The sequence below is a fragment of the Episyrphus balteatus genome, chromosome 1 (assembly GCF_945859705.1).
Source record: "Episyrphus balteatus chromosome 1, idEpiBalt1.1, whole genome shotgun sequence".
Taxonomy (NCBI): Eukaryota; Metazoa; Arthropoda; class Insecta; order Diptera; family Syrphidae; genus Episyrphus; species Episyrphus balteatus.
This window is the reverse complement of record NC_079134.1, coordinates 37,591,418-37,606,267: the sequence shown is the minus strand read 5'-3', so window position 1 is coordinate 37,606,267 and position 14,850 is coordinate 37,591,418.

Genomic DNA, 14,850 nt, shown 5'->3' with positions numbered 1-14,850 from the left:
TTCTGCAAACTGCACAGAAAGAAACTACCTTTTTCTTTTCCTCCCCACATTCCCATCTCAACATCCTCATCGATCCTCATTACAACACACTTCACACAACTATTTACTTGAATTTACACGAGTGTGTCCGTCGTTTTTGTTGTCCCATATATCCAAAGCCAAGCATGGATATGAAGGCCTTCATTTTCAGTTTTTTTTTGTTGCTGTTAGCCGTGATTCTATGGCATCGCACGACTGAGCCTGACGACGACTACGACGATGCTGACATTTACCGACACCAAATCAGCTAACAATTCAGAATTGTACGCCGCACCGTTTCGCGCATTCAATTCAGCTTTGGTGCTGTTTGGAGAGTTGAAAAGTTAAGGTTCATTGATATTCCTTTTCCTTTTGTCCAATTTTTTATATCGGTGTTAGTTGAATATGGCAAAAACTACAAAACAGTTTCGACAAAAAAAAAAAAAAAAAACAATCCGGTTGAGATGGTGTCTGGTTAGGCCGCCCGATCAAAGGCACGACTTCACATTTGGCACACAAAAAAAAGTTAAACAACAAAAAAAGATAAAAAAAAACCTTCTTTAAGCATCCATCGCTCTCTCGTTTTGTTGTAAGCGGGCTTACTTTTTGTCTATTGTTGTGGAGCCATATCGGGTGCGAAAACTATATACAAACATAGCAATAGTCAGAGCTACATAAACATTAAGTCATTTTACTTCAATTGAAAAGGAACACAGCAATAACAATGAGGAGTAATGGTTTGTGTTTTTTTTTTCGTTTCGTTCGTTTCGTTACTTTCTGACTTTGGAATGGATGGATGGATGGCCTCTGAGTATCTATGAGATTTGCAAATTGCCCAGGCTTTCGTAAACTAGTTTCTTCTTCTTCTTGTTGTAATGTATTTTTTATGTTTGAGAGTGAGTTCGACTGTCGAGTGTCGTCGTAGTATGTTATTCTGCTAGTAAATGGCAAATCTGGGATCTTTGATCTGTGAATTTTTGTTTTTTTTTTCTTTACACAATAACAATTGAGATGTTGAGCTACTTTGCGTTTTAACTGTCTCGTGTTTAAATTAACGCTTGCTTTGGCTTTGCTCGCATTTGCAATTCCTGAAAAAGCCGACTCGAGACTGTGCGAGACTATGCGAATATACACATATGTGAGATTTGGATGAGACTCTGGGACTTCTGATGCCACTTATCTCTCTTTCAAACAAATGGGAATCCATTTCATTGAATTGAATATTAAATGTGGAGCGTTAAATTTAATGTGCCAACACATTTCCTCATACAATATTCCTTTTGTATCTCACACAACAACACATAAAGTCTGTGTAGTATAAGTGTTTTTGATAGAGAAATGAATATAATAAATATACAAAACGACCAAAGTATCTCTTTGAAATACATTATACTTTCTGACTTGGAAGATTATAATATGCCTACTTCTTTGGATTAAGTCGACAAAGAATTTGCAGCAATAATAATATAAAGCAAGTGTAATAAACTTGTGAGAGGTTTGTTCTTTTTGTATCTGTTTTTTTGTTCAATCATCATAACCAGTTTTTAAGTGGCTAGATAGTCTATAAATGCATTTATTTGATATGTCGATCGAGTTCTTTTTTTCTTTCTTTCTTTTTTATAAAGTTAGAAAACATGATCTCGGAAGACTTTGATCAGTCTTTGACGGTATTAATCTGAAACAAAGAAAGGGGAATTTGTTTCTAAAGTACATAACTAAATCTAAGAAGTTCTAAGTATTATAACTATACATAATTATTAGGGTGTCCCTTATTTTGCAAATGGCTGAATTTAAATACGCATACGGGCTCAAAAGTTTCGCAATAAATAAAAAAAAATAATCCCAAAGTTTCAAGTCCCTATCTCAATGCTAAGTGGACGCGACTTAATTTTTAATATTTCCATACAAAATATCGATAAATTACAGGTAGTTTTGAAGTGGTTTACTCAAAAATTCGGTAAAACTGTAAAAGTTGATAGAAAATTTTGAAAATTTGCAAATATCTTCAGCACTATAAGGAGTGTACGAAAAAATTGCTGAGTCAGTAAAAAGTAGGTAACCGTTAATATCACTGTTCTTATGATATTTGCGGTTATGTTTTGCTTACTAAGCATTGTTTACAAAAGAAAAATATTTTTAAATATTTTTTTCGTACACTCCTTATAGTGCTGAAGATATTTGCAAATTTTCAAAATTTTCTATCAACTTTTACAGTTTTACCGAATTTTTGAGTAAACCACTTCAAAACTACCTGTAATTTATCGATATTTTGTATGGAAATATTAAAAATTAAGTCGCGTCCACTTAGCATTGAGATAGGGACTTGAAACTTTGGGATTATTTTTTTTTATTTATTGCGAAACTTTTGAGCCCGTATGCGTATTTAAATTCAGCCATTTGCAATATAAGGGACACCCTAATAATTATAACAATCTCGGTTAAGGCATTTTTCATCCATTTTAACTTTTCTTCTGTGAAAGTTTATGAGGTTTAATCCCAAACAAAACTCATTTCTCCCACTTCCTCTTCCTTGCTCACAAAAGCTCACGCTGAGTTCTTCCGATTTTGGCAATATCGTCGGAATATGCAAGCAGCTGGGCGAACATTTAAAAGATGTTGTCACTTGTGTTGATGTTAGAGTTCTGTATTACTCTTTAAAGGTTGATGTTAAAAAAGTCGCATGACAGCGCACCCTTTTGTCTTTTTAGACATCAAAGATATCCGTGATGTCTTTGCTAACCCTGACGGAAGTGCGTGCTTCGCAGGGATGCAAAAACCAGACAAGGCTCTATGCAGCTTGTCTCTATAGATACTGTGAAACGAATAGGTGATGGGTATCGATTTGATGTTCATGGGTTTTTTCCAAGATATCTTGTAATGTCAAGAGGTTATTCGAAACCCAATCGGAAAAGTACCTGCCAATCTCTTGCGATTGTAGTGTTCCGACATTGAAATTCCTTACAGTATTTCCTTGTATTGGCGACGATCTGAAGTTAGTGATCAGTAAGTGGTCAGAATCAATGTTGTCTACTCGGAACGTTCGGACGTCCATAATATTGGAAGAATTGGCCATACGCATTGGAAAATTTCTACAATTCCCGAAAAAAACATTCACAAAACGATCGTTGTGACGATTTGTATGAAATTTTCCATTACGAACGAATTGCGTGATTGTTGTTTTGGGTATCGTAGCAAATTTCCAATACGAATGGAATTCGGAATTGATAAGGCCGAATGTCTAGCGTTGATCGCAATATGGTCAATCTGGTTCACGGTTGATTGATCTAGAGTTTACCATGCGCGTTTATGATTGTTGAGATGCGGGAAAGGCGTACTCGCTTGAAGAATTGGTCAATGGTATATTTTCCTCGCCGAATTCAGAGCGCCTCTTTTCTTTTATAAGGAGTATCCTATGCCAAGTTTTCATTCATTGGGCATACTTTCTTTCGACCAGATTGTGTATACCCCCTTACTAGATTATTTCCAACTGCTTTACAATGCGGAATGGATTGTTTTGTCCTACATCGAGAAATTTTCAATTTTTGTTCCATAGGGTCCTCAACTTTTAAATCATCCATATTCAAAACAGGTAGTTCTGAACATAGAATTTCCTTAAAAATGTAGCTTTTAGACATCGCATTTTGAAATACTCCACTTGAACATTTGATCCCATTGTTGAATTCGATAACCGAGATCCCAATCCTTACAAGCTTTTCTTAATACCTGCTACTCCCTACTTTTCTTTCTCCTCAACAATAACAATAAAGTAAACAAGTCACATGTAAACATCAACTAGATACCATTCCCACCTTCGATCCATCCAGGAAATATATTTCCGTAATATTCTTTGTTTAAATTTCCGTAGCACACATACAGAAAATTGATTCCAATTTCATATACATCCATCAATTCAGCCCAATCAACTTTAGAGTCAGCTTTGTGTCATGTGGGAAACTTCCTTAAACTGCTTGTGTGCTTCAAGAAAATGTCATTACAGATATTATTTAACCTCGTGGGTAGTAAGTATCTACTACTACTACACCACTCGTATATGAAATAGAGAGAACACCATCCGAGTAAAGATACATCATCAACCATCTCTAAAACCCTCTCAAATGCTGCGAGATATGTTCAATTTAATCTCTTGTCATTTACAAAGATATTTCAAATCAATTATCTAGATATGGGAATGTATATCTCTTCTCTATAGAGATGAGAGACCAGAGACTCTCCTTCTTCTTTTCTCTCACTTTTCGCCTGATTATATGGGTATTTTCATTCTACCCATCTCTTTTGCTCTTCATCTAATCGGATTAAAATCTCGTTTATTCCATTTCATGGATGAATAACATCGCAATAAAATGAAAAGAAAGAAGACTTTTGTACGTAGGAGACTTTTTTAAATTCCATTGGCATCATACGCACGTACTCGAAATTATTATACTACTCTTCTTCCTCGTCGCCGTTTGTCGCTATTATGCGACGCATTCAGTTTTGCTGTCGATGTCGACCGACAAAATGACAGACCAACCAACCGACCGACCAAGACCAACCTATCAACCTACTCTTCCTCTTGTTCTTCTCTTCTCTCCCACGACTCCACTTTAACCAAACTGGGGGTAGTCAGAAAAAAAAACTCTAACCGACAATAAATTGCATTTCCTGCTGCAAATCATCGCAAAATGCATGCCATAATGCGGAGCAGCACCAAGGTTCTCGTCGTCGTCGTCGTCGTGTTGTACAGTGCAAGTTAGTAACTTTTGTGTTATACCGCTTTTGGTGTTGTAACTATTCAACGACAACAACAACGACGACGCAGTAATACCACCTCTGGAAGAGATAATCAAGCCTTGTGTTGTATTGTAGAGTATAAAGTAGCGACGACCGTGTGCTAAACATTACCATCTTGGTGCAAATGATACCTCCATTGTGTGTGCCTGTGCAGTGTGCAGGCAACTCCCAGTCCCAGATAGTGCAGAATACTCTACTCTTTACAAAAAAGAAACATAACTTATGGCACGACATACTTTTTTGGTATGTGTGTGGTAGGTAAGGTTTTATTTGTTTGATGATGGTCGCTGTTTCTATGTTATTGGTTGTTGGTTGTGGTGGCGGCGATGACGACGGCGATACGCTGATGACTCGATGATGGTTAGAAGCCCCAAACCAATGTAGTGCAACGTTGCAATGGTTTTCTCGTTGAATTGCTCCGCATTTGATCTACAATAATAAATATTTTCTGCTATCTTCTCTCTTCCATCGAACTTGACCAAGCCCGATCATCGGTTTTGTCCGAAAACCAACCAAGTGTAAATTATACGATGGGAGACATTAATACCTCTGTGGGACGTCACCATCGTCATCGTCACATGAAGGAACAAAAAAAAAGAAAAAGATATATGATGTACCTACTCGTGTGTGTATAGTATTTTTACTATCGATTTGTGCCAACAGGACACACACAGAACAGGAAGAAGAAAAACAACGCCAGCTGTTGACCGCACTTGATTGTGGTGCTTTTGCAAATATTTGCTCCCTGCTCTCGGTTTATTGAACCATATTCCATAAAAAAAAATAACAAAGAGAAAATAAGAACAAAACTCAGTATAAAAGGGGTTAAAGGACGAGTGCGCCTATAACAGCGGGCAGAACAACATTATGTACGAGAGTATATTTACTTACAAAAGTTTTTGGTTGCCATGGGTTTTGGAAAAGATTTTTTTGTTTTTTTTTTTTTTTTGGAATATTCATTTATATTACTCGGAGTTGTGTATTCTAGGGCGAGTGGAATGTAAGTTGAGCTCCGAAATTGCTGTAATAGATATTTCATACTCCAGGGTTCATAGATATGAACTTAGAATAGAATACTTTTTCAAACCAGCATCAATGCTTTACTTTAAAGACATTCGCTGATTTTCAGTAAGCCACCAAAACGAAACCTCTTTCTTTGATTAAAGAGAAATTTTACAAAGCGGCACTGCTGAGAAGGACCAGAGCTGCTAATGAGTAGCTTTGGAAAAAAAAGAGGCAACACGAAAAAGGAGGAATTGAGGAAATATAAGGATGCTAAAGCGGAAATAACCAGCGGTAGTTTTACCATAAAGTAAAAATGGACAAATAAAGAAACATAGTAGCAGGATCACAAGCAATTTGAAGAAATCACTTCTGCAAAATCTACAATGGCAATGAAGAGACTCCGTTTAAAGGCAGATATGGACTGCCATAACATCCAGGTGAACAAGGACTTTGTCTTCCTAAGCTCCAATAGTATAAGTGACCTCAAATGCTCAAATTCAAAAACTTTTTTGCCACAGGTCTGACTATTGAGTTCATCAGCTAGATTCTGTCAAACAATTGTGTTTCTCATACAGCACAACTCTATTTTAAATTCGTGTTCAGGAAGAAAAAAAACTTTATCTGATTGATTAGCAAAGTGGTCTTTTTGATGTCAACATTTATAACTTTGGTTTACCTTATTTTTTTTTTTTTTTCATGTAGAACTATCCTTTGTGCGTAGTGTGAGCCTTAGATGGCAATTCAAAGTTTACACACATATTACATTGCTGTTACATATCTTTTTTTTATTTCTTTTTTGCCGACAGTTTGGCACCGTCTATTTGTCCTGAATTGGGATATGGAGCTGTGACGTGAGTGCAAACATAATTGTTAAATATCACGACATTGGGTTTGGCCTTTATGTTAAGTTTTTTTTTTCTTTTTATAGGACACTGACTGTTTTATAAGCAATTACAGAAAATTGCATTAAATTGTTATAATAAAAAAAAAAAATCAAGTGCAGCTTTGAGAGTGTCGGGGATGATTCATGACTGTTGAACAGTTTTAACTTTTTTGTTGAATCACAAATACTGGGTCTTCAGCTTCGAGAATTAAATCCGTCTACGCCACTATCAATGAAACATTACGGGAACAAAACACGGACAAAAATTAACAGGGAGTCTGTTCCGTTCTGTGCAATCTACAGTGGTATAATTTTCCATCGATATGGCCGGTAGAATTGTAATTACTTTCTCATATCATTGATTTTGCTTACTGCTTATAAGAGTTTGGGAACTTCTGTAACAGGTTCTTTTCCTGTGATAGCTGCTATTTTACTGAAACTATGCCAAACGGCTAATTCAGCATTAAAATTGCCGTTAACTCTTCAAGCAGCTTTAATACACTCACCAATGACCAAAGTTATGTGTGCAAGTACAATCACCATTTGAATTTTATGAACAATGGCTCTTGAAAGCGCATCATGAAGATAGGTAATGTCAGATGATTTCACCAGACACAACAAGTCCTTTGAAGATCACTTGCATCCTGGATAATGATTCATTACACTTCTACACTGATAAAAACGAGAGAAGGTATAGATATTTTCAGAAAAACAGGATCTCAGTCTTTTTTTCCTTCTGCCAGACCATTGTAAGGTAATACAAGTGCAAATTCTTGCGGTTAAGGAAGTTCTATATTGGCTTAGAGAACGTTATATCGAAAACATATATTTTTTCGGACAGCTATTGAAATTCTTATATCTATCTCTTTAAAATCAAACGTTAGCTAAAAAGGTACGCTTTAAGGTAAACTTACCGTTGATGAACTCAGAGACCATCAAGACTATGTTGAAACGTTCAAAGCTCCACCATAAGACACAAGACTTGACAGGAACTCTAGTAAAAGTTTATATAATTTTACTTCAAATAAATATTTCCCGAGCAAAGCTGGGTGGGTCAGCTAGTCCTGTACAACTTTTTAACTTATTTCTATATCTCATCAATTTTTTGAGTTAAATAAGTATTTTTAATTAAGATTCGAATTTTTCACTTTCAAATGTATGAAGTGGGTCCACTGTGCCTCTGCCGTTGTGGACTTTACTAGACGGTAAGCTCATGCAGCTAAACAGAAATCAAAAAAATGTTTCCTGAACGTGCCCATGCATCGTACAATCTCCAAAATGTTTCCTCGGTATAGGTTTGTATTGTCATCACGATTCGAAATCTGATATCAAAACCAGGTAACGTAAAGCCTTTGGTGATGACAAAACTAAAGGGTAACATTATTCTCAAAGGAAAGGTGAGAAATTCTACATTCCGAACATCCAAATCGATATGCCAATCAATTTTTTGGAAATTCAATTTCCGATTTGTCTTCCAACCACCATGGCCTTCAAGCTAAATCCTTGAGTGTTTGTAACTTTTCACTGAAGGTCAAATGTTCACATGCAGCAGGTCAACAGAACGAAAAATATCGTATCCCCCATGCTCATTTAATGAAATGAATCGACCAAGTGCAACCCATAGAGCAAATAATTTAACAATATTACACGAATAACTTTTCTTAGCTTCGAGTTGTAGTAACTAATTTTGTACAATCGAGCGTTATCCAAATCCATTGAAAACCTTCTATTGAATCAAATAAGTTGTTGCCTATACTCGATTGTATCGACAACACTCGATTATATCAATTTACGTGCTGGGGTTTCAGGTCACTTCCGATACATAATGAAATTTCAAATCAGCAAAAAATAAAGAGTTTGATTTAGTAAACCGAAACCACTTAAACCAAAATACATCTACTCGGTCCAAATCAATAATAATCCACTTCAACAAACTCTCTCAACAATTTCATCCTCAAAACAAAACAAAAAATAAATTCAAAATATCCCAATACTTGATGTTTCCACTCAACAATCAATTTATTATTATTTTTTTTTGTATCGTTTTGTTAAACCATAAGCTACTTATACTTTTGTCCAAAATAAAACCAATTTCCATGAAAATAAAAAAAAAGAAAAATAATTTGATATTTAAGGAGAGGCTTTTGGTTCCCATAAGCAATATTGATTTTTGTTTTCTAATAAAGTTAAAAGTTTATCATAAAATTTCATTTCATAAGAATCGATAAAAAATAAAATAAAATCAAATGAATTGAGTTCTAACAAAATTTTATTATCTTGAGTTTGTTATTTCAATAAAATAGCTTTCAAATTGATGTTTTTTTGGTATCAAATACCGACTAAGCAAAGTCACCAAAAAAATTTGTAAACAAATTCAAACTTGATTCCATGAAAGAAACCAATTCCAAGTCTTTTATTATTTGCTGATCCATCAGATAATAAAGATATCAACTTACAAATTTTATATCAAGCTTCCGCTTTCTATGCCCACGCATTCATTCCTTCCTTCGTTAATGAATTGATTTTTGTTTCGTTTAAATTGATACTTAAGTTCCGCATATCTTGCAACTCAGCTCGCACTCAATAAACCTCGTAAAAAGGCGATTGAGTTTGTGTAGGAATTAGTAGTAAACAAATAAGAGCGTCAAAAATGATAGCATAATAAAATCAAATGCTAATTCGTTTGCATCGTCAGCAAAGAGTTTTATTGTTTTTTGGTATTTTATGATAAAATAAAAGAGAAAAGACTTTTGATAAAAATTAATCTCTTTGATATGGAGGGTTACATTTTAAATGTTGAATACATGTTTTGAGTTCATAAATGTAAATAGATGATACTTAAACATAAATATCTTATTCTCGTACAATGTCAACTGCTTGGATTATTAATAAATGAGTCACATATCACATTGTATGCTGGGTCGGGTGTACAAAGTCTAGATACATACATTCAACAAATATATACATAATTGTATCGGTTTATCTCTATTATTTCTATTTAAATAATAAAAAAAAATATTTAAAATACCATATTTGGGAGCGGCATGTGATAACAAATGATTCGTAATAATCTATTGAGAAATCACTTAACTCTGAAACTATTTTAAGATTTTTGTTTTGCTTGAAAGAGTAATGAGTAATTAGCATATTAGATTACTCTACCAGAATATTTACTCAGAAAAGGAATGCAAAATGTAATAGTTTTTTGTTAATGGGCATTAAAAATTTGTAACAAATTTGTTTGTAATAAAATATAGATTTTATTGGGGTAGGTGTGCAAATTTGGAAAGTTACGTAGATCATTATTTGAATAATATGAAGAGGTAATCAAATTTATTTATAATCGAAATAAGCAAAACGTATGACTATTACATTGTTTAAGGGTTGTGCAGTAGAGAACTTTTCTTTACCGAAAATATATTGATGGACAAGCTCAGTCATATGGCTCATATTCTTGTTATCGGGCGCCCTTTGGCCCTTTTTTATTCAAGAAGCTATTATTATGTCTAATTATCTTGCGTTTTGTTCCCTCAAAGTATTGATTGGTTTATTTAAAAATTAGTACCTACCTACGTAGTTTGTTTTCTTTTTTTTAACTTCTCAAAAGTTCTTTTGTTTATGTCACTTTATTCCTCTTTAACTAAATTGAAAAGTAAAAAACCAAACATAAGCTAAGATAATGAAATAAATAAATTCATTTAAAGAGGGGTAAATTAATTTAATGCTAAAGGGTAACTCCAAGTTGACCACCAATAGGCAACAAATGAAAGTGATAGTATATGAGAAATGGAATGATGGTATAATTAATAATTTAATATTTTCGTATTTGTTTAATTTTTTTAATACCTACCTTTGTTTAAAAATTAAAATAAAAGATGGGGCAAATAAACATTCTAAAACTTTTCACAGCAAGCATTAGGTTTTTTAAAAACACAGGAATAAACTGTATTACAGTTAACGTACATTTTTATACAAAATTACTTGCTCGAAAAAATCTCGAGTCAATTATTCTGGTGTATACTAGATAGATAGATAGATAGATAGATAAATATTTTATTAGCACATTATTTAGGCTTTAGTTACAATTAACAAGTTTTTAAAATTTAAATATGTTTATAAATACTTAATTAATATTTCAGTCTTACAAATTCAACAATGCTTCTCTTAATTATTTTAATATTTGTTTCACATTTGACATTACTCGGTAATTTATTAAAAATCTTAAAACCTTTGTATATAAGGGAATTTTGAGCTCTGGCAGTTATAAAATTAGGCAGTCTCATATCGTTCATATTTCTAAGTGCATAAGGTTGAACTTCACGAACATACTGAACATATCTTGACAAATATACTGGCATTAAATTATTTTTAATTTTAAAGACAAACATTAACATATTCATAACAATTCTTTGTTTAACGGTAAGCCATTTTAAAGATTCTAACATAAAATTAATTGACGTATATTTATTACATTTAAGAATGCTTCGCATTGCTTTATTTTGCAGTTTTTGGAGTCTGGCAATTGAACTTTCATTACATAAAAACAAAATAGTTGAACAATACTCGAGGTTATTACTCTAATAATAGTCCGGTCAATTTAGACATCTGAGGTTACATTAATTCCCAGCAAGCTGAAATTTGGTAGGATTGTTGGAAACACCATCATAAATTAAATCTAAAAAGTCCTCATCGATCCGAGACCTGGAAAAAAATTTACTTAGGGTCAAAGGTCACAAAAACTGGTTTTCCACGATTTTCAGCAAAACGGTAGGTCTTATCAAAAAATTTTCAATGCAAGAATTGTAGACCAGATTATTATATAAGTGTCATGACACTTTTTTTCCTAAGACCCACCGTTTCTTAGGTATAACGATTCAAAAAGTTGAAGTTGAGTTGTAATTGTCATAATCAGGCCTATTCTGAAAACAAAACTCCCAACTGAAAAGTTCTTGAAATATCATTTTTTAGGGGAATATTTTAAAGATAAAGTTGGCCACCTAGGTTTCTATAGATTTATTTTCTACCACAGGTGCTTCAAATTTTTCATAAAATACTTTTTTTACATTTTGCATCGAAAAACAGATTTCACATTTTTTTAAAGGAAAATGTGCAAGACCGTTTTGCTGAAAATCGTGGAAAACCAGTTTTTGTGACCTTTGACCCCAAGCAAATTTTTTTACAGGTCTCGGATCGATGAGGTCTTTTTAGATTTAATTTATGATGGTGTTTACAACAATCCTACCACATTTCAGCTTGCTGGGAATTAATGTAACCTCACCCCCTTATTTTAGTCTAATTTGACCGGACTATAAAATATTTATTGTGTAAATAGTGCTTCAATATTTGAAAACTGAACATAGGTATTGATTTTTTCTTTAATGTTTGTATATTTTATAAATACATTCTTTCTAACAGTGTCACAACCGTAATATCTTAAAATATATGCTCATTGGAAACGTAATTAAATCTCCTTTCATATTGAATACGATATCCATGACTTTTCATTCAAAAATCTACAATATGGCTTCGAATAGTCACCTAAGTAGACTGAATCGATTTTATAACGTCACACCCGTTACATCTTATCTTAAGAGTTTGAAATGTTGAAAGACAGGTTAACAAAATGTTATTTTAAATATAAATTAAAAACTAAATATTTTAGGTGTTGGAGCTATTAAATAAATACATTATAAGGTGAATAGTTCACAAGCCAGGAAAAAAAAAATGAAGTAACTGTGTCACACCCCTTACAATGGAAATACCCCAAAGTAATCGAAAACACAAAAAAAAATAAAAATCTGATAAAAAAGAAGTTTTTCCTATTTTTGAATTTTCTCAAAGTAGAAGGTATAGAAAAACATCTGGTTTTTAGCGTTTGATAGGGAATCAATTGTGGCAATTTATTATAATTAAACATTTTCAGACGTATTTATTAGATTTTTGTCTACTTATACACTGCATAACTTTTTTCAAATTGTTGGAAATATGCTTTATTTAATAAAAATAATAATCACATTATTCGCGGTTAAGACAATCTACTCTTGTGTATAAGTTTGACAGCTATAAGATATAAATAAACAAGGTTTTTTTTTCAAATTTAAACAGTTGTATAAAGTTATACATCGTTTATAAATATGGGGGTTTGTATTTAAATCTACAGTCTTGACAAAAATAGTATTCAATGGGGTTTTTTTTTAACTTTTTTTCCTAAATTTGACTTTAAAATCGATTACATATTTTAAAAATTATTGATTGACACAACTTGATTTAAAAATTAGAATTAAGCGTGCAATTCTGGCTTTCGAAAAAGGTATCAGTCAAAATTGTAACCTGTGTTGTTTTTAAAGTTTTTTTTTTTATTTTGAGTAAATTTTTAGAAAGTTGGCCCTTCCTCCTTAACGGGGGAGAGATAGACCCTCCCCCCCCCCCCCCATAATACAAGCTGCTTGTATTTGTCTCCTATACGAGAATCTGCACTATTTTTTACCGCTTTAATTTTCGTACTCTTGCCGAAATCAATGTAATTTTGGTCTCTAGTGCTAGTGCCAGAACAACGTCTGCCGGGTCAGCTAGTTTTCTTAGAAAAATTGTTTGTTATAACTCTGGATTTTAATTAAGCCCTGGATTTATGTCATTTTAAAGCGTTTTTTATTTTTGTTCAATAATAATGTTCGGCACATTGTTTATGGACAATAGGGTGGTGCTTAGGAAAAAAAATTGGGTAAAAAATGCCCTAATTTTTTTAAACTTTTATTCCTAACCCTTCCTGACCCCATTTCATTAAGAAGTTTATACGTATGATCAAACATTCGCATTTACTCAACACTGCACACACAATATCGCACCTGTCCTAGTTACTTCTGATCAAAATATGGCCAGGAAGAGTTAGAGATAAAAATATGAAAAAAATATGGTATTTTTTTTCCTGATTTGAAACCAATCTAGGGGGCGTCGCATTAAATTTTCGCAAAAGAGTAAAATAAGGACAACCCTAATGGACAAGTAAATCGCCTCAAGATCACTTTGAATTCTTTTTTTAAAGGAATTCGACATTAGAATATAACACTGAATATAGTGCATTAACTTGTAGTGTCAAGTTCAAAAAGAACCTCAATCTTGGCACTTCAGTGTTTTTGGAGTATGGTAAATAAAATACCTCAAACCATCTTTTGCGAGCAAGGTTAATCGCCAGTAATTTCTAGCCCTATTCTAATCAAGTTGGTAGCCCTACAGTACATTTCTACGTTGCTAGAAATAATAGTCCTTCAAAACCCGAAGACGTCAGGTTGTACCTATTTCCGAAAATAATAATTAAGTTTTGACAAATCATAATTTTACGCAGACCAAATAAATTATAAAAGCACTTTACCCATACTTAACTTTCTTTGCCTTCATCTTATGTTGTCTACCAAAAATTCAAGGATTCTTCACGATATAAATTTTTGCAACAACAAAAAATACTCACTACCAAACTACACACACACTATCTCCCTCCATCACATGGTGCAATAGTGTCGTTGTCGTAAAAAAAATAATCAATAGCCATAGCAACATGTCTGCAAAAAAAAAAAGGGCTGGGTCCATTTCAAAGCCGGCATAAATAAGAAATTTTTACAATTTTCCCAAAAGAATTTTATTTATCAAAAAAATCCTTTTCAAAACATCTCCCTAAAATAATTACCAATTGCATAAATATGTTCAATTATTTCAACATTTTCATAAATTTCCAATTCCAACCTCATTTTTATTGCAAAGCGAAACAAGCCATTCTCTTTTTCGAACAGGACAGCCTGATTATGGCAGCCTTGTGAGTAAAAAGGACATCAAATTTTTATTTAAACCCACACACGCAACCATTTGCTATGTTGGTGTGCATGCATGTGCATAATGATGGTGTTGGTGGTAGTAGAAAAATCCAACGCCTACATGCGACTATTCAAAATTCCAATAAAAATTTCATAAATTCTAAAAAAAATGCATGTTTTTATTTCAAAATTCATAATAAATTTAAAAATCCAACAATTTACAAGTAAAGCACCCCAAAGGAAAGCGAAATTATATTTAAAATTTGAATTCGCTCGCGCACCCCACCTAAAAGTCGCTTGCACTGTTCACTCGCCTCACTCACTTGCATGCACTTGCACACATAGATA